Consider the following 18,965-nt stretch of genomic DNA (forward strand, 5'->3'; position numbering starts at 1 on the left):
GAGGTACACAAAAAGCATGAGTCTCTCCCTATAGGTTTAGTATGCATCTCTTGTAATCTGGCTATCAGTACATGCTGAATACAGCACCATTAGGATTTCTCTCTGTTAAGTTCTGTGTACTATCTAGCCTTATACAGCCACTTTCCTGTAGAAAAGAAGTGATGTCAGCTTCTATGTGAGGCAAGACTCTGCATTATCTGTAGCATGTGTGAAAGCCAATCCCTTTTTTCCCCTTGCAGATGTTTACATTGAACATGTAAATGCTACACAGATGCCAATATCATTAGAGGAATACACTGTGAGTTTTTGGTATTCATAACTCAAGGATGTGGCTCTTGAGAATGTTACAACAGGATATTGGATCTCTGAAACAGATTCCGTAATTTAGTAATTAGTAGCAGGCATCCACAAATGGCTCCCTTCACATGATATACCTTAATTCCCAGAGTTCTCAGCAATGGTAGGTGAAGATGTTGGGAAATTACAGCCCATAGCCAAAAAAGGATGGATTTGGAAATATGTAATTCAATAAAAATCTGCTTCCTTTTATACTAATCTTTGGTACTATATCGTTGGGGTTTTTTTTTCTTGTTAGTTTGAAAATGTATCATACATATGGTGATTTGGAATGAAACACATGTTTGTGGAATCATAATTTTTTGGTTAGCTTGTTTGATCAGTTCTTTCATACTGTGTTGCAGTAGGCGCAGCATCCTTCCACATGGAAGACTGGATGAAGAGAGCAACTGCCATAACAACTAGTAGAAAATGCCTAGGACAGGTAGTGATTTAATTGTTGTGTATCTATTTATCTTTTAGTTTTCATGGAGCAGAAACAATAGCAATTCATTTTATCTTGAAAGAAAACCAAATCCCTCTTATTTTTTCTTGAATCATCTGGAGCCATGTTCTTCAAACTTCCATCCTCATCAATCCTTTTTTTTCTTGACAAGTGAAAAATGTTTATTCCTCTTCTTCAGGGAGCTGGAGGGAGCACAGAAATTAAATCAATAGTCATTGTTGTTAAATTAAATGGCAAGTCTATTGATATTTTGAAACTGAAGTGGACAGCAATACCACAAAATAGAACTAGATCCCTTGAGGTTACAATAAAATGGAACCTCCAAGACTTCTCCAAGCTCTAATCATAGGAGGGGGAGTACATCGAGGGACTTAGAACTAAACAAAAACACCAATGTACATCATAAAACTAATGACTCTGTAGCTATAATTTCTTTTTAAGACCAATCTCCCTGACATATACAGCACAAAGTCCCGGCGTCGGTCAATGATTTATTTCAAGTTCATGTAGTTCAATGATAGAAATTCTATTTTGAATTATGCTGACATGACATAATGAAAATAAAGAAAAAGAATCAATAGATGTTTAAAACATTTTAAATTATAACTAAAGGTCTCTCTTCAGAATTGTAACACTTCTCACAAATGAAATAAAATTATGTAGTTTAATTATCTCCATATTGATTGTTATGTGCACAGTACTGATGTTGCTAACAGATCTTAGGATTGTTTAGGTGGTAAAAGGTTGTTAGAAAATTTTCAAAATCTTTCTGTTGCTTCATTGCTTCAATTGGCTTCATACAGTTTCAAATGTATACTGCTGTTAGACAGCTTTTTTAAAGAAATGTAAGAGTCAAGATAACCTAGTTATTATAACCCAAAAAATATATAGGCTTAGCCTTAGACATTGCTGAGAGTTGGATTGCATATTAATAATAATAATAATAATAATAATAATAATAATTGTTGTTGTTGTTGTTGTTATTATTATTATTATTATTATTATGGCTGCACAAGACCAAGCCTTAAGAACAAATGCATACAAAGCCAAAACTGAGAAGGCAGCAACGGACAGCAAATGTTGCCTCTGCAAAGAAGCTAGAGACAGCGGACCACCTAGTTAGGTGCTGCAAGAAGATCGCACAGACTGACTAATACAACGGCATGACAAAGTAGCAACTATGGTGCATTGGAATATCTGCAAGAAATACCATTTGCCTGCAAGCAAGAACTGGTGGGACCACAAAACAGACAAAGTAATAGAAAACGAAGAAGCTAGAGTGCTGTGGGACTTCAGAATCTAAACAGACAAGCACCTGCCACATAACACTCCAGACTTAACAACTGCTGATAAGAAAGACAAAAAAGTCTGGATAGTGAACATTGCAATACCTGGAGACAGCAGAACAGAGGAGAAAGAACAGAAAACAGAACAAGAATCCTATACTGGATCGGTCATTGCTCAGGTCAATAAGGATTGCCTCAGGTGTTAGGGCATCTGTCAACAAGTGGGCAACAGGACTCAGGAGCTGTGGCTGGATAACCAGGGCTTAGCCCTATAGGATTACTGGAACAACAACCACAGAAAAGACAAAAATATACAGTATTTGAAAACTGCACCATTATGGCCTGCTATTCTAAATAGGAACCAACAAAGTGAGGTGACATAAAGCAAATGTTTGAACTGTGGAAAGAAATTTATCCAGTAGAGAATATATGTAGGTCAGGGTAGAACTGTGGAGTCCTTGGTTTTCTCTGAGCTTGGTTGTTTGCTTGCAGACATTTCATTACCCAATTAGGTAACATCTTCAGTGCTAGAAGGGAGTGGGGTTTGCTCTCTGTTTATATACAGTAGCTTTTACATACAGTAGCTTGTCTTGTCAGTGTTGGTGGGGGTGTTGTTTTTTCCTTGGTAGTTCCTTGGTTAGGCTAATATTTACTGCTTAATTGTTTGTCTGAGTTCTTTGATTAGCGTATTGTCTTAATTGTTTGTCTGCTGTTAATCCTGGTATTAATCCCTGTTTATCTGGGTGTTGATTGCTGGTGAGGTGTTCTGGTATTTTTGTTTCCTTTTTAGCATTATCCAGACTCAAATATCAGTTATCAATTATCAGTTATCAAATATTAATTTATCCAGACTCAAATATTACTGAACAATGATTAGCAGATCAAAGGACATTAATTACCAGAAATAAAATGTCCAGGGATGTAGAATTGGAAGAAATTCAGAAAAAATGTGAAAATGAAGACCAAAAACAATAGTAGAAGAAAGTCATATAACAACTACTGGAAATATAGAGGAAAGAGCTGATATGAACTACAGAAATGATAGCTTAGAAGACATAATAATGACAGAACCACTACAGGTCAGCACGGAAACAACCCATGAACTGACTCTCTGACAAGAAGAATTAAAAGAGAAAATTATGGCATATGCACAATTACCAGTAGAAAGACAAAGACTACCAGCACTGAAAGTAGTACCCAAAAAAGACCTGGCACCTATAATGAAGGATGTGAATAAGGAACTTGCAAAGATTAAAATAACATCTATCAAACAGATCAATCAGCAGGTCAATGTACAGTAGGACAGAAGAACTGTGTATTGAAATTGAAAAACCAAAAGCAATATCATATTCAATCCCAAAGTGGAAGATCAGACTGGAGGCCAAGTTAAAGAAATTAAAATCAGATGCAAGTAACTTAAAGAACATGAAAGACCATGAAGAATGTAAGGATCAAGACAAGCCTAATAAAAAAGTATTGGCTTAGCACTGGGAAAATTGAAGCAGCTTTGGAAATCAGAAAGCAACAAATAACAAACATAGCTGGGAAAATTGAACGCTTTGAGGCATGAATCATCCAATTGAAGCAGAATCAGCTATTTCAGTCAGACCAGAGACGATTCTAACAACGTACAAATGGCAGTAGAAATTCTAAAAATGGAGAACTAAACAAAAAATGAAACAATCCAGTTTTGGAAAGATCTATGGGAAACTCAAAAAGATTTTAATAAAAATGCTGAATGGATAAAAGAATTTGAAGATGAATTTAGTAAAAATCAAATGTAAGAACTAATAATAATAGCAGCAATGGTTAAAAATGGAGTAAAGAGGATTAAAAACTGGACATTTCCTGGAAATGATCAATTGCATGGCTTTTAGCTCAAATGTCTGACTACCTTACATCCAATTATAGATAAACAGCTTAATGAAGTATTGCGTAAAGGAAACAGCAGTGACTGGTTAATAACTGGCAAAACTGATCTGATTCAAAAAGACCCAGCAAAAAGAACAACACCAGGAAACTATAGGCCAACAACATACTTGCCTACAATGTTTAAATTACTCACCGGCATAATAGCGGGCAACATCTAAGATTATTTGGAAGAAAACAACATCCTTCCAGTAGAACAGAAAGGAAATACAAGGAAAGGCACGGGCACAACAGATGAACTTCTGATTGATAAAATGGTTTTGGAGAATTGCAAAAGCCAAAAAATCAATTTACATATGGTCTGGATTGATTATAAATAGGTGTTTGATTCATTACCACATAGTTGGAACATCAAATGTTTGGAAACAACTGGTGTTAGTAAAAACATTAGAATGCTTATAGAAAAAATAAGGCAGAATTGGTGGTTGGAAATGAAAAATATGGGGTTGTCAACATTAGGAGAGGCATCTTCCTGGGTGACTCATTATCACCTTATTATTTGTCACCGCTATCATCCCACTTTCAGTGATTTTTAAGAAAACAAATCTTGGCTACCAAACAGCAAAAAATGCTAATAAAATCTTACATTTGTTCTATATGGATGATCTGAAGCTTTATGGAAAATCAGAATTGAAATCCACTCACTGACAAATGCCGTAAGAATTTTTAGCGCAGATATAGCAGTGGTATTTGGCCTAGAGAAATGTGCTATATTTGCTATAGCAATAAATTGAGGTAAAATCAGGAACAGCAAGGCAATTGCAATGCTGAATGGCCAAACCATCAGAAGCCATCAGGATGAAGCCTACAAGTATCTGGGCATTCTACAGTTGGATAACATCAAGCATGGACAAGTTAAACATGTGATCAGTAAAGAATACATCTAAAGAGTGAGACAATTGTTAAAGACAAAATTGAATGGTGGAAACACCATCAAAGCCATCAATACCTGGGCATACCTGTTATATGATTCACTGCTGGAATTATTAACTGGACACTAGCTAAACTGGACAGTTTGGACTGAAAAACAAGAAAACTCAGGACTATTCATTATGTATTACATCTCGGTAGTGATATTGATAGATTATACCTGCCCTGCAGAAATGGAGACAGAGGTTTACTTCAAGTCAAACAAACTGTCGAAGAGGAAAAGCATGCATTGGCTGATTATGTAAAAGACAGTCAAGAACAAGCACTGATGTAAGCTAAAAATTGGAACTTAGTTAATGTACAGGAAACAAAATGTGAATCTCAAAATAATGTAATAAAACATGAACAGAATGCTGGCAAGGAAAAACATTACATGGTCAATTTCTACAAAAGATTGAAGGGGAAAGTGGACAGAGATAACACCTGGCAATGGCTTACAACTGAAACACTAAAAAAAGAAACTGAAGACTTGGTTTTGGCAGCTTAAGAGCAAGCTATCCAAACTAATGCAATCAAGGCCAAAATTGAAAAATCATCAAATGGTTCAGAGTGCAGATTGTGCAAAGAAGCAGAAGAAACAGTGGATCACATACTCAGCTTGTGCCAGGAGATCACACAAACTGACTATAAACATAACACAGTCACCAAAATGATTCACTGGAACTTCTGTAAAAATTATCATGTGCCAGCAATGAAAAATTGGGGGAAACATATAGTTGAAAAAGTAGTTGAAAATGAGCAGATTAAAATTATTGTGGGATTTCCGTATACAAACTGATAAAATCTTGGCACATAACACACCCAATTAAACTGTCACTGAAAAGAAGAAACTTCAACTTCTTGTATTAAAGAATATCAATCGAAATGCTAGGGACTTAAGGTTCCTACACTTTCTTCTGCTGTAGTATAGTCACAGTTACAGTTTTCAACCTTGACATCATTTGTTTGTTTTGCTTTCTCCATATAAAAATGCCTATAAGCCACTATAAAAGAATTATCAAGTGTAATGGTTAAGCCTATGAGCTGGAAAATCTTGGGCAAAATCTCCTTTAAGCAACCGTGTTTATGCTTCATTCTTCATCTCTGTAACTTTTTACTTTAATTTTTGTATGTGAGGTCATACAAAACTTGTAAACTTATAAAACAGCTCTGAGAGCAGTAAAACTTGTCAATGGTTTTAAGCTATCCAAGTACTCCTAAGGACTGTTTTGGAGTTGGGGAGGGATTCAGACCTTGCAATATCAAGATTCTGCAACTACAATATCCACCATAGTATTTATTTACCTAGCAAAGATTGGCCAAACTCTTTTTTTTTTTTTTTGTATTCTTGAACCAGCAAACAACTCATTTGTTCTCTTTCTTTCCATATCCATACTTCATATGTATTCATAACATGAGTTTGTACACAATTCTGACTTCTTATGGTCTATTGAGAATTATATAGCATTCTGTTCCTTTTCCTTAATGATATATCTCGATATAAAGTTAACTATCCAATTTAATGGGGTTACTAGGAAAGAGTGTATGCTGCTTTAATTGTTGAATGCCCTCAGCCTGCTAAAGGAATAAAATGCAATAGCATAAAGCATTTTGGTCATTAAAACATGTTGGCTGAGTCAGGATTCACCAGTTTATGAGGAACATAAATTAGATATCACTCCCAACTTTCCGCATCATTGATTTTTAAATGTTTTTGCTGGAGAAACTCTATTTTTCAGTTTGCTGGTGTATCTCTGTACTGTTGTTGTGCCACTAATACTGTACATGCAATCTTCCTGGTTCCCAGATAGAAATGAAAGAGGATTCTAGCCCTTTTCCTCCATTTCATTTCAATTCCAGTTTTAGGAATGTGCATATCTCTGTGTTCCCCAGAGCATTCTGTCTTTGTTTTGAAACTACTCAGTCCAGCTGTTCCAGGGGTGGTTTATCATATTCTGAAAGAAAGCCTTCCAAAAAATGTTTAAAAGGCAGCATTCCAGTTGCTATGGGAAGTAAACCATATCCCATATCACCTGGATCAGAACGTTATGAGAAAAAAAGAACATTATGTGACTTGCCCAGAGTTTTGTATACTTTTCCCCACTCACTTATTCTACTTCTACTGTAGCTACATACATTTCCTATCTTTCTAGGCCCTTCAGCTGGATTTGGCCCCATAAGCTTAAGAATAGGCCTACATTTAATTAATTCATATCCTGCCCCAATCCCAATGGATTCTGGGCCCATAACAAGTTAAAACATGAAATCTCAAAACATAAATCAATCTGATGCAAATACTCAGTAGTCAATTGTATATTTTTTTCTTTTTTACAGAATGTAAGAGGAGACTTGAAAATGAAAAGAAGAACTGTAAAAACAGTTTGAGATCAAAGCTTTCTAAAACAGGAATGCCTCATTCTAACTTCATTAGAATTGCTCCAGTTGTGAAACCTCCAATTCCAGCCTTACTGTAAATGTTTTGACCTAATAATGTATCTTCTGGCCTCTGTTTTGCAGTGAGAAAAGTCCATATCAAAGCTGGACTATTTCTAGTCTGGATGTTTCAGAGCCAGAATGTTTTAACTTCAAAACATTCTTTTTGAGAATACATACTGCAAGTATAGTGATACTGTAATTGTTTGTTAACTCTGAACTTGTTCACCATCTCCATGATGTAGCCTCCAAATCATGCTACAGTCATGATTAAAACCTCATTGTTTCCTGCAACTCTGGACATCCCCAACTGCTTCTTCTCTTCCAAAAGGCAATCTTCTTATTGGGTGAAATCCAGTAAGTTCATGTTTGCTCCAACCTCTCAACTTATTCCAAAGCTTTACAAATGGACTACCCCGTCTGGACTATAAAAATCCCAAAAATGATAGAAAACAGCAAAAAATCAGTTTTCTGTATCCTTCCATCATCCAGATTTCTGCAGCCCAGATATGGTAGGTAAAGGAACAAGTCTTTGTATTTCTTCCAGGAAATTTACTGCCATGTCAGTAAAATAGCAAAATACTAAATCTTTTGCTTAGTGTTGTAAAGTCTTGCAAAAGAGAACAAAGGGAAACAAAGCAAAATAACTTATGGCTCTTTGAAGTGTTTTATGTTTTAGCTGCTACCATAAGTGTTGGGTAGCCTTTGGAGAGATTTATAGGAAAATGGCTGTGTGGAAAAAAAAGATGAGTAATTCACCTAATCCACCCATTAATTTGTCAAGCATCAAAGTAGGAAATGTGAATCAAGTCTGTTTGATTCACAGATCAACAAAGATGCCATTCATCAATCATCATTATTCTGCACTGGTATATAATCAACTGGAGAGGCAAATCTATTAAAGATATCTGCAAAGGAAACCATTGTAAAATTGCTATTTATCTTCCAGTCCAAACATAGCCTATTTTTCTTTAGTTCATTTTTTTTAAATATTCCGTTTAAACAGAGAATATATGTGACTATAAATTTGCTTATTTTTAAGCAATAAATCATGTATAGAGCAGAAGCTACTTTACTATCTGTTTTGAAAATTGACTCAAATAAAAATCACAGTTTAACATTTCCCTGGAAATTATATGCTCTTGAGTGTATACTGTTGAAAAAAGAGCAATACTGGGGAAGTTTGCTACGACAACAATTTGGGGAGGGAAGAAACAACTTTTAATAGACTGTTATTTTCTCTTCCAGTAGATAAAAAAGAATCATAATATTAGATTATTTGACTATTTGATTTTCAAGAAGTGATATAAAACAACTTAATTGGCATATTTACATACTGCTCAGAATCAGGGTGGCATTGTGATAAAAGTCTTTGAGCTTTCTGTAGGTTGATGCATTATTCAGTTGCTAAGCTATCAAAGTCCACCATAGTTGTAAGTGGTGTGCATCTAAGGACATCTCTCTTACTCTCAGTCCTGTTAGCTATACATACACAACAGTCATATTGCAACATTTGGCAGGATGGTGCTATGGCGATAAGGCGATGGTCTCTGGCCTCAGAATGATAGTTGTGATTGGATGATTAAGGTCCCACCCCTTAGTATTGTAATATGTGCTACAATGTGACCAACACATATTAAAAAGGGTAGAGCTTTGATTATTGTGCAGTTGCACCTGCCATTTTGAAGCCAGTAACTGTCATTGCTGACATCGTTGGCAATGATTGCATTGGGGACAAGAGAACTGTTAAATGATATTATTTTAAGCACATTTCTAGAAAAGTATTAGACATGGAAGGAAGTTTATCTGAAACATACTCCAGTTATTGAATATGTATAATTTCTGCCTATATGGCTCCTCCCAAGTTTAACTGGAATAAAACATACAAAGATTTGAACTGAACAAAATGAATTATAACACACCAGGGAAAACTTTGTGGCTACGCATTCAGTGATGGATCCCAATCACACTTGTGCATATCCTTTTAGGTGCATATATTATTTTTGCCCCCAGCCTAAATTCCCCCAACTGCAGTCAGAGTACTGACCTCCTGCCAATCAAAAGATTGAATCAGCTATTGAGCATCATCATCCATGGAAATGGGGTCAAAACAGGCTCCAACATTGCACTGAGGACCCACCCCTTTGTTCATATATTGATGTCACATGGATGTTTAAATGGGTGATGCGCTTCTTACCTGCTTTGGCCCCCTCCCTTCTCGATGCCACTGCTGTTGAGACCCCAATCAAACAGGTAAAGAAGGCATGCTGAAAGTAACATTATTTCATGTTTAGATAAGACGAATCAGGATATTCTTTTTAATTCCAATACTCCTTCTTTAGTCCTAAAATGTGCAAATCGAACAAGTATATCCCATGACAGTTTTCTCTGTTGTGCTATTAAAGAGTTGATACTATACATTACCTGAATTTCCAAAATTTCATTTATGTCCAAGGCAAGATAAAATCTGAGTAAAACATCTATGTCTTTTTCTAGCTCTTCCTGTTTGAATAACCAGATGAACTCCAGGCTTTTATCTGGGTTACATAATTAGGCTGGGTTACACCACAGGCAGGATTTTCTCTCCCACCTGTACATTTTTTTCCCCTTTTTCCTTTTTCAGTGATATATTCAAGACCCTATAGAATCTTGAACAGTTTGCTTGCTGAGTTATTTATTACTGTTTTTAATAAACGTTCTGCTAAATTGTTGTAAGTAATCCATATTACTGGGGTTGTTTAATTTACTTTTTAAAAATGTTGAAATACCAGGAGAAGAGTTATTTAACTACCCAGGCTTATATTTGAGTGAAGTATTGCTCCTCCTATTAATAATATCTGTACATTCTTAATATGATAGCATATATCAGGAACTTACTGTAGATTACTTAGTAATTGATGTGAAACTTTTTCCCTCACTCTCCAACTTTGCCTTTCACTGCAGTTTGATCTGCAGAAATTTAGTTGTGACATCAGTGATCGAGATCACACATTGCAGTAAGCCACAGGGTGATTTCAGTGGCTATCACAACAAACTGCAATAAGACAAAAATAATGACCTATGTGCAATAATATCATCATGCAAATACTCCACTTCGTATTTGTGTCAGGACATCTCTAACACCCAAGTGTGATTTCTGTCTCGATTTGTGTAGCTTGTGTTATGGGAATCCAGCAATTCTCTTTTTTAATCATGATTTAGTGTCTAGTACAATGCATGGACTCAACCAATTTTCTAAGGGAAAACATACAGTACATGAGAATCCAGCCACTACCTTGCATAATGGAAAGCAATTCATTTGCCTATCATATAACTCTTATCATATGAATAGAATATTCATTATTATATTATATGAACTCTTGTTAATGAATAGAATATTCATTATTATTTTATTTATCATTAGATTTTTATACCACCTTTATTATTTTTTATAAATAACTCAAGGCGGCTAACGTACCTAATGCTCCTTTTTCCTCCTTTTTCCCCACAACAACAACCCTGTGAGGTGAATTGGGCTGAAAGACAGTGACTGGCCCAAAATCACCCAGCCGGCTTTCATGCCTAAAGTGGGACTATGGATTATCATATTATATAGTAGTAAAATTAATAAAAATAGGTGACAATTGTCCTTGTAAAGTGTGGTTTCCTTACTGTGAAATATCATAATAAGAATAATAATATTTCAATCTTTGAGAAACAAGACACTTTAGATGCTGTTTAAGGTTCATGTTTTTCAGCACTTCCACAACAACATGGTTTTCTATTTCAATTTCTTGAATGCACGGCTGGAATATATTCCTGAGTTAATGCACATGTCAAGGATAACTCTTACAGAAATCACATTTGGAAATATCTGACTCACAATGAGCCATTTGTGCTATGACAGAATAAATTATTTCAAAGCCAGAAACATCTGGATCAACCTTATAATACTGGGAAATAACAACCAACTATTGTTTTGTAGTGAGAAAGCTGATTTCTATATGCAGTATCAGTAAACAACCTGTAGTCCTTTTCATCATTCAGTTCAGACAGTGCAGATATGAAAGTGTTGGTAAACTAAAAATAATGTTCTTCAGTGTCAATATCTATTGTTCCTGCTGCATGGTGAATACAGTTGTTCAAAATGTGTGCTGCACTACCCACACCTATAATATCCTCTGCTGCAATGCTGGTTTTAAGTTTGCAAATACATAACTTGTTCATCACACTGAAGTCCCTGAATACTTTATTTCAATTATCAACCATCATGTGGAAATTCCAAAAATTTCCTCTCTATCAAGATTGATAGAGAGGAAAAGATTGATAGAGAGGAAATTTTTGGAATTTCCACATGATGGTTAATAAAATTTCTGCCTGGCAGCTTTGCTTCTGCAGTCCCTTGTTGAATCATTTCCTCTGAAATATGGCCTAGCTTGTTTTTCTGGGCACACCTAATTTGCATATATTTAGGGATGCCTCAGAGCTAATATCTTCAATTGATCTGCTTGGCTTTAAATCCAGCTTCTTGTTTCCCTTCTGACTTTTCTCAGCACTCCTTTAAAATCTTCTGAACACCTGTATCCCTAATTACAAGTCTGTGTTATCCTCATACCTACAACATTCACAACACTTTAAAAACATCCCCAAAAAAGCATTTAACATTAATCTGATGAAGACTGCTTCAGTCGGCTGAGTCTAGTAGGGCTAGCTTTAACACATCAATAGTGTACATAGATAAGTTCTTTTGTTCTTTCAGCCTCTTATTAAGGAGCCATATAACAAAATTAACTTTAGAAACCATTGCCTGTTTCTTGTATTCCCTTCAGTGCTTTATATTTATCTTTTTCCTTAAATGATTAAAAATAAAATTGCTTACTGTCAGGCATGTAATTCCAATGGCTTTTTCATCATTCTGTTCCAAGCAGACCACAAAGAATGCAAAGTATTGCTGACTCCTTGGCCTCTCTAAAGTATTTCTATTTTCAAAGATTACAGCTGAAACTCAGGGCCTTCCAGTTTCTCAATTGCCTGAGATCTCTGTTTCATGCTGAATATGCTGGGCTTGCTCTCTCAACACCCATTCCTTGGATCTTTTGTAAGGAAAGTTTTGACATGTCAGAAGGAATCCTCTAGTTTATTCACTCATACTTATATTTATCAGAGCAGGTGAAAGTAAACCAAGCCTATTAAGACTATCTAGAGACAGAGGCTTATGGTAGAGAAGGACAAGTAAAGTTGTTCTGATAGAACATTAACATCTCTGTAACCTTCATCTATTCGTGGTGGAAAAAAGAAAAGGAAGAATGTATTCCCTATTTTCCTATAGGAATTATGTGGAAAGAGGACAACTGAGCAGTATAAGTCTTACAGGCAGGAGAAAGCAGAGAAAAACAAAGATAAGAATAAAGCAGCAGTCCTTTAGTTTTTACCTCTACTCCTAATGCCGATGTGATCAATAGGATGAAGAGCAGCGTCTCTAAAACACTTTGGCATAAGAGCTGCTTCCATGTTGTCTGAACTTATGGAGTTACAGACGGACCAATCACACCCTTATTATGATATTTATAAGCTTCTTCAAAAGCATAGGCTTTGGTGATGGATAAGTTATTCCAACACTGCCATGGTGAAATCCCATGTTGTAGTGTATCAATAGGAAAATAATAGTAACAACAACAGCAGCAACAAGAACAATGGGGAGAAAGACAGAAAATGCACCACATTATTTATTCCTCCTCCTCCTCCTTCCATCTATATATAAATATGAGAAAGTTTACTGCACATTTGTTAAGAGAAGGTGTATGATATGCATGAGAATAAGCAGAATGTTTAATGAATGATTCAACACTGAGCAATGAGTAAGACAAGAATGTGGGGTGTCCCTTTGGTTCTTTAATGTATTTATGGATAAATATATAAGGAGTGCTAGAGATGCATTGATTGAGGATGTGAATGTATGTTCCTGTACTACTGGCTGAAGACCTGAATGGTTTCCCTCCAATATTTGATAGATCATGGGATGCAATGGGAAGTATAGATCTGAAAATTTATGTATCAGACCAAACTAGTTGCATTTGATAGGGAAAAAATGGACTGAACTATTATGAGCAATACATAAATGATGAAAAAATAAAGCAGATGAATTTGTGTGCCTTAGCAGAATGTTCAAGAAATGAATGGAAAAATTATTTAATGTGTAAGTATTTATATAAAGGTAGTAGGAAGTATGTGATCTGCTGTAAGAAATGAATGTTTGTTGAAAGAAGCAAAAATGGTTGTGTATAACTGTGATCCTGCCCACCTTATTATGTAGAAATGAGAGCTGGGTACATTGTAAGCTGAATGCAATAGGTTGGTGAGAAATGGACAGAGCACAAAAGTGAAAGAGCAATACACAAGAGTTTGGTCATATAGAGAGAATGAATAAGTATCAAATAGTGAAATAAATATATGAAGGAAGAGTAAGTGGGTTGAGTGAAAGAGGAAAATCAAGAAAGTCAAGTCTGGATGGAGCTGCTGAGATCCTGAAAAAGGAAAAGCCAAGAAGTTTAAAGAACAAGAAGAAAATGATGCATGGATGTGGTAGAAAGATATGGAGAGGTATAGTTAATAATGGTGTGAATTACATCTTCTTTTCTATTACCTTACTTCTTGCTTATAATTTTTTTTGCTTATTCGCTTTCACTCTTTCTTTGCAATTTGTTCAACACTGCTTACCCAGAAAGAGAAGGGTGTGATGGGAATGGATATATGTGTGGGATGTATTCCTTGCCTCAGTCAACTAGGATTATAGATTATATTCAACATCCCAAAATATCAAACAATATAATACCAATAAATAATACAAGGTAATACTGACTGGCAGTCGTCTGAGCAATACATGAAAAGGTCTGATCATCACTGCCGGTGAAAAACACTTCAATACAGGGCCCATCATTAACGCCAACCATTATGATTACTGTTGTAAAAAATATGCCCCCGAAATAAACTAGTGGCATTTTAAGCTCTGACAGCTATATTGGGCATAAAAGCAGAAGTTTTGGGAAACTAGAGCTCATATCACCTGATGCATGAAGTCTTAGTTCATGTACCTTATGAAATGTATTCTAAAATACACATTTGTTTGGCAGCATTACTGTTCATCTTCAAGATGCCATGGACTGCAACTATGGGGGTAATGACAGGGATTTCTATTACAGGTGGGTGAGAACAGCAAACTGTAGTACTACCTGCCCAATTCACGAACCATTTACTGTACACCAATTAAAGTCCAGAGTGGCTTGTAAGGGATGGAAGGCTTTATTTTTTTCTTTCCTTATGCTCAGTATACATCCATGAATTTGTATCTACAGTCAGGTCCAGAAATATTGGGACATCGACACAATTCTAGCATCTTTGGCTCTATACACCACCACAATGGATTTGGAATGAAACAAACACAATGTGCATTGACTGCAGACTGTCAGCTTTAATTTGAGGGTATGTACATCCAACTCAGGTGAACGGTGTAGGAATTACAAGTTTGCATATGTGCCTCCCACTTGTTAAGGGACCAAAAGTAATGGGACAATTGGCTTCTCAGCTGTTCCATGGCCAGGTGTGTGATATCCCCTCAGTACCCCAATTACAATGTGCAGATAAAAGGCCCAGAGTTCATTTCAAGTGTGCTATTTGCATGTGGAATCTGTTGCTGTCAACTCTCAAGATGAGATCCAAAGAGCTGTCACTATCAGTGAAGCAAGCCATCATTAGGCTGAAGAAACAAAACAAACCCATCAGAGAGATAGCAAGAACATTAGGCGTGGCCAAAACAACTGTTTGGAACATTCTCAAAAAGAAGGAACGCACTGGTGAGCTCAGCAACACCAAAAGACCCGGGAGACAACGGAAAACAACTGTGGTGGATGACCGAAGAATTCGTTCCCTGGTGAAGAAAACACCCTTCACAACAGTTGGCCAGATCAAGAACACTCTCCAGGAGGTAGGTGTATGTGTGTCAAAGTCAACAATCAAAAGAGGACTTCACCAGAGTGAATACAGAGGGTTCACCACAAGATGTAAACCATTGGTGAGCCTCAAAAACAGGAAGGCCAGATTAGAGTTTGCCAAACGACATCTATAAAAGCCTTCACAGTTCTGGAACAACATCCTATGGACAGATGAGACCAAGATCAACTTGTACCAGAGTGATGGGAAGAGAAGAGTATGGAGAAGGAAAGGAACTGCTCATGATCCTAAGCATACCACCTCATCAGTGAAGCATGGTGGTGGTAGTGTCATGGCGTGGGCATGTATGGCTGCCAATGGAACTGGTTCTCTTGTATTTATTGATGATGTGACTGCTGACAAAAGCAGCAGGATGAATTCTGCAGTGTTTCGGGCAATATTGTCTGCTCACATTCAGCCAAATGCTGCAGAACTCATTGGACGGTGCTTCACAGTACAGATGGACAATGACCCAAAGCATACTGCAAAAGCAACCAAAGAGTTTTTGAAAGGACAGAAGTGGAATGTTATGCAATGGCCAAGTCAATCACCTGACCTGAATCCCATTGAGCATGCATTTCACTTGCTGAAGACAAAACTGAACGGAAAATGCCCCAAGAACAAGCAGGAACTGAAGACAGTTGCAGTAGAGGCCTGGCAGAACATCACCAGGGATGAAACCCAGCGTCTGGTGATGTCTATGCATTCCAGACTTCAGGCTGTGATTGACTGCAACGGATTTGCAACCAAGTATTAAAAAGGGAAAGTTTGATGTATGATTATTATTCTGTCCCATTACTTTTGGTCCCTTAACAAGTGGGAGGCACATATGCAAACTGTTGTAATTCCTACACCATTCACCTGAGTTGGGTGTACATACCCTCAAATTAAAGCTGACAGTCTGCAGTCAATGCACATTGTGTTTGTTTCATTCCAAATCCATTGTGGTGGTGTATAGAGCCAAAGATGTTAGAATTGTGTCGATGTCCCAATATTTCTGGACCTGACTGTACTTCCCACATTATTTTCTATGGAACAAGTCCCTGCCCATGTTGAATGACTGTGCAGAGGACGCATCAAGTGCTGGACCTTACTTTGAAGGAGGCCACAGAGGCAGCTGGGCAGGTGTTTTCTTCTGCTTGGGCTGGGAATGAGCAGAATCTGGAGAATCAGCCCAGCTTTAGGCATATGTTCTTGTTGTGGTTCTAATCTGGGGAGGGGCCAGGGATTAAGCTAAAGGTCAAGAAAGCTATTTAAGTTCAGAGTGATCTGAAAGCCCAGTAAGAACAGCAGAAGCTGCAGAGGACTACTGAGAGGGCTGGAAATGAAAGGGTGGTGCTAATAAAGCAAGGTGTGGATCCTGAAAAGAAATGAAAGGGTCCCAGGGACAGAAACCAGAATCTGGTAATAGTACTGCTGTTCTAAGAGTGCTGTCTGTAGACAGACACTGGATACATTACAAGAATCTTAAGTGAAATGACACTAATCTAGTGTTTCAAATATGTAAACCAGTAGGACTTTCTGCATTTATTTTCAGGTCCAATGTTCGAATCTCTGATCTGCCATAACTTAGAAGTAAATTGTTCATCGGCAAAATCAGTTCAGCCTAGTTAATAACTCATCATGGAATGAAATTGCTGTTTTGCATTGGCTTTACACAAATTGCCATTTTGTGTCTTTTTTCACCGCCATTCTGCGACTGGTTCTTGCTGGCTGCTCTTTGCAAAAAGGGAAAAGGGAAGATTCTGGAAGCCTAAGTCTGTCCACTCATGACAAAGAGATCAAGAAACAGTTTGTGCTGCAGAAGCTACACAACAGATGTCATTTTCTTCCCAACTTGCTGATATGGCACTTTCCATGTGACAGATAAAGAGAATATGAAGACCTGCATAAACAGGATTAATGATCAACCTAAGGAGAGTCTGATATGTGTTGGTGACTCTGTGCTTGGAGGATGGAAGCAGTATTTGCAGACCAGTCATGTTATCTCAAGAAGTCTCCTGAAATAAATATTCAGGGTGTGAAAGATTACCAAGCCTCATCAAATCAAATTGAAACTGATTTACCTGGCCACAAATCAAATTTTGTCAGAATTGAACAGCCATCTGGATGAGGCTTCAGTGGCATACTCTAGAGCAGTGTTTCTCAACCTCAGCAACTTTAAGATATGTGAACTTCAACTCCCAGAATTCCCCAGCCAGCATGCTGTTCCCACACCTATGCTGGTTGGGGAATTCTGGGAGTTGAGGTCCACATACTGTATGTCCTTTGAACTCTATCCAACCAAGTGATAGATCTGGCCATCATGGAGCAGCTTCAAACATTAGGGATATGGAAATTTTCAGATCTGAAACATTTTGAGGCCAAAACACTCCACTGTGAATTTGAAACTGTTGAAGTTTCAAAAATGTTTAACCCTCATAGACACTTAATGTATTAGTTTGATTCTTTCAAGCAATCCTATACATGTTTGCTTTTATTTTTATTTTTTAAAAACCATCCATAGTCTTTTTAGATTCCAAAACAAGAAGATGACTGTAATGGTCTGTGAGAATGTCCTTGAGAGACAGGAGGAGGAGGAGGAGGAGGAGGAGGAGGAGGAGGAGGAGGAGGAGGAGGAGGAGGAGGAGGAGGAGGGCGGCGGCTAAGCAATGGTCAGAAAAGAGGGATCTGAGCCTGCAGAAGCAATGGAGGCATGGCAAATGTCTCAGAAGGGACCCTGCCTAGTTTCTTGGACCATAAAGGTGAAGGGGGAGAGGTTACCTTCATACTTTGCAAGATTGATCTCAGCCTTTAGAAGTAGTCCAGACAAGAAGTACCAACCATGAGTACTAATACTACCTTTATTGTGAAGGTGTACAGGAACAGAGTCTTACAAGTCCGAAAGTACATCTCTCCCTCCTCACTTTTACAGTCCAAGAAACTAGGGAGGATTCCTTCTGAGATGTTTGCTATGTTTCCATTGCTTCTGAGGGCTAAGCTGCCTCTTCTCTGATTGTTGCCTAGTCTGCTTCTGCTTCTGCTTCTTCTCCTCCTGTCTCTCAAGGACATTCTTGCAGACCATTCAAATGACTGATTAACCAGCCTTGGAATGGTTATCATTAACCTAAGCCTGGGGACCTCATCATGGTGCTTGTGGGTATAAATGCACCCAAAAGCCTCTTGCTTGGGTCCTTCCAGCTCTATGCCTGACCTGACCTTGTTATCATCTGATTGGTTATGTCACCATGAGCAAAACTTTCGCCATGGCAGCAGTGGCACCCACATGCTCTCAACATTTGAAACTTCACTACTGAACAAAAAGATTGAGTATCCCTGACATATGCCATGTTTGCACAGTAGGAAGTTGTGTATATCATTATGCATTTTTTGGAACTTGACAGAACACCATGTCTTATTGCTTGATATATATTTTATTTTAAAAAATCATGAACGTAGAAAACAGTTTTGAGGCAGAAAATTTAGGGAAATATTTAGATACTTAATGAATGTTCATCTACCTACAAAAGGCAGTTATAATATAATATTTACAAAATACAACACTTTGAAAAATAAGAGATATTGCTCAACATCTTAAATTCTTTTTGGAGAGCTCGACAGATTTTCTTATGCTATTAATAGAAAAAAAAACAGCTTTGATG

Source organism: Python bivittatus, unplaced genomic scaffold (assembly GCF_059951505.1).
Source record: "Python bivittatus isolate LINGU-HERP-01145 unplaced genomic scaffold, Pbiv_v1 ctg000350_np1212, whole genome shotgun sequence".
Classification (NCBI taxonomy): domain Eukaryota; kingdom Metazoa; phylum Chordata; class Lepidosauria; order Squamata; family Pythonidae; genus Python; species Python bivittatus.